Source organism: Gavialis gangeticus, unplaced genomic scaffold (genome assembly GCF_001723915.1).
Source record: "Gavialis gangeticus isolate Ggan-Ray unplaced genomic scaffold, GavGan_comp1, whole genome shotgun sequence".
In the NCBI taxonomy this organism is placed as follows: domain Eukaryota; kingdom Metazoa; phylum Chordata; order Crocodylia; family Gavialidae; genus Gavialis; species Gavialis gangeticus.
The window spans coordinates 28,615,534-28,618,191 of record NW_017729001.1 but is presented as its reverse complement, the minus strand read 5'-3'; the positions used below and the strand labels follow the sequence as shown (position 1 = coordinate 28,618,191).

Sequence of the window (2,658 nt, the reverse complement as noted above, 5' to 3'; positions counted from 1 at the left end):
CATCCGGACCCGCTGACTTGAACGCGTCCAGCCCCTCCAGAAGCTCTCTAACCCGGTCCTCCCCAACCTGAGGTCTGAAGGCAATCCCCTCGAGTCCGGCTTCTATCACAGCAGGGAAGTCCCGGTCCCTGCACAAGAAAACGGAGGTGAAGAATTGGTTAAAGATTCATCCGGTAGGAAATGGCTGCAATGGAGAACTGCTGCAAACGAATGGATTTAGCAGGCTGGATAAGAGCAGGGCCATCCTTGCTCCCCTGGGCAGCTGTGGTTCGGCTTTAATTATTGATGGCACATCCTAATGGACTAATGAGCAGCTGGGAGAAGATGGATCAGGAGCAAGGGGACCCTGGCTTCTGATCCAGATACTGCCAAATGGTCAGGAGTGATGGCCAGTGCTAGTGAAGTGCAGATGGGTGGGAGTGCTCTGAGGGGCAGCAAGTGAAGTCTCTGCTCTGTTTCCCACTGCAAGTCCCCGGTCTGCTGGGGTCTGCCTCATGGCTCAGAGCGCTCCATTAGCGAGAGGCCTGGCATAGATCCTTTGGGTTTCTGCCGCCCCTCCAGCCTGAGCAGCATGCCCTGAGCACTCAACTGGTTTAGGGAGAGCTGTTTTGTACTCTCTGAATGATTGCATGCTCCTTCCCAAACTGATGCCCCACAATGCACTTGGCGCCTGCCTCTGCCAGCCAGCCAGGTCCCCTTAATCAAAGTTCAGCTGACCGTCTGTTTCCGCTCATTACAGGGGAAATGCAGCACGTCTCTCCCTTTCTCTTTGCCTCCTGCTACTTCAGATTAAATTGCAGGTGACATTCAGGGCCACGCATCTGTTTTTGAATATCATTTTCCCTCCGTTATTTATTACACCTGCGATAATCGGGGAGGGGAGACACTGATAAGCTCTTCTAAGGAGGAGGGAAGGTGAACCAGGGCTTCTGCAGCCTTTTCACCACGCAGGGCGGGGGCTGGGGCCGGAGCCTCCTGCCTCTTTCTAAACGCCTGCTTAGGTAATCGAAAAAGATAGCATTCTCTTAAAACTAGACACAATTTAGAAGTGCCTCTGATTACTTAATTTGCTCCTGAGTATCTCAGTAATTATCTTTATGGGTCTGATTTCTGTCCTCTGGCATTGTTTCTGTCGATATTAAATGAGTCTGGCTCTCTGCACGGCGGCCGTCTGGCCCGGCACCACTGTGAAATCCTATTATCCTGCCTGCTCCCCTGATTAATTTTTGTATTAATTTCACGTAAAAGGTGAGCTGACTCCTTTCCCTGCCTGGGCTGGGAGCAGCAGGCTTTGCTGGAGGCTTTGGACCCTGTGCCCTGCCCTCCTGGCTCTGCCCCTGGCCTGGCCACTGGCCTCCCTCTCTTCTGCTAATTAATTACTTGTGCTGCTTTCCTGGTGCCTTCAGAAAGTGATGTTTGCACGCATGCTCCAGGGTGGCTGAACTGGAGAGGAGCATGGGAGCAAGATGCCCTTATAGCCAAGCTGTGATGGGGTCACTCTGAACAGCTGTGCTTCAGGGTGCCAGGTTTGGATGGTACCCACAATAACACTCAAGGGTAGCCAGCAAAAGGGGTTTGGGCTGTCTGGTGGCTATGGCATGGTTCCTGGTGCGAGCCCAGCATCCAGGTGAGGTGAAGCTCCCTCCTTGCCTTTCTCTGCAGGAAGCGCTTGCCTGCCACAGCTGCTTTAATCTGGGTTCCCCCCACTCCCTTACTGCTGGGGGTGCTAACCCAAGATTCACCCAGGCAAAGCTGCCTCAGCTCTGGTGAAAAACAAAGGCTGGGGTCTGGTGCTTGTGGCTGTTGGCCACAGTTGGGGGTGGAAGAGGGAGCCACGTTCCAGCAAGGTCTCTACCCCTGCCCTCTGCTGGTGTCCCAAGAGCTCCCTTAGCCACGGGGCTGGAGCAGGGCAGCTTCCCCACACTGACTGGCAACAGCTGAGCCATTACAGCCCCAGTAGGGTTGTTCTGGTGATGGCATTGCCCACTGGTCAGGAAGGGGGCTCAGGTCAGCCACATTGCCAGCTGCAGCCTGGCCATGGGGGCTTGGGGTGACTGAAGCAAAAGGCTTTGTGTCCCGCTGCCACGGGGGTTTCTCGGAGGGTAGTCCCATCATTGCAAGGGGCTGGAGTTCCGGGTACCTGGTGGATGGTTGGAGGAGAGCAGCAGTCCCCCTTTGTGGTGCTCCCTGAGACGAGAACAGGCAAGGAGCCCCTGCTCTGAAGCTGTACCCCCTCCCGGGGCAGCGCAGGACTGTGAGTGGCCATGTCTGGCCACCTGCAGCTCAACTAGCACCTCTCATTTGTGACTCCATGGCCTTTTGCAACCAGTCTCCCTCATCTGCTCCTTTACCCTTCACCACATCCAGAGATGTCAAGTTGTGGTGTCACCTTGTCTTGTTCCCCCAAGAACCACACACTGCTTTTCCAGACTCCCCCTCACAGCTGCATCTTCCTCTTTTCCAAAGGGAGAACAATTATCCCACTGACCTCCTGCCTGCTGCTGCTTCATGCATGCCCCAGCAGACCATAAAGTGGCTTGACAGAGAGGCCCTGCCTGTCTGCCCACTCAAAAACCCTGGCCCCTGAGCTGTGTGCATCGGTAGCAAGTCTGTGCTCCTTAGGCACTACGAGGTCCCTGCATTACAGTTCATTCTTCC

The 2,658-nt window shown here is 55.0% G+C and overlaps 1 protein-coding gene across 2 annotated transcripts in view; it reads left to right on the top strand.

Moving 5' to 3' along the window:
* FAM222A (family with sequence similarity 222 member A) overlaps positions 1 to 2,658 on the top strand; it is a 103,244-nt gene that overhangs the window by 57,949 nt on the left and 42,637 nt on the right. The window lies entirely within an intron of this gene.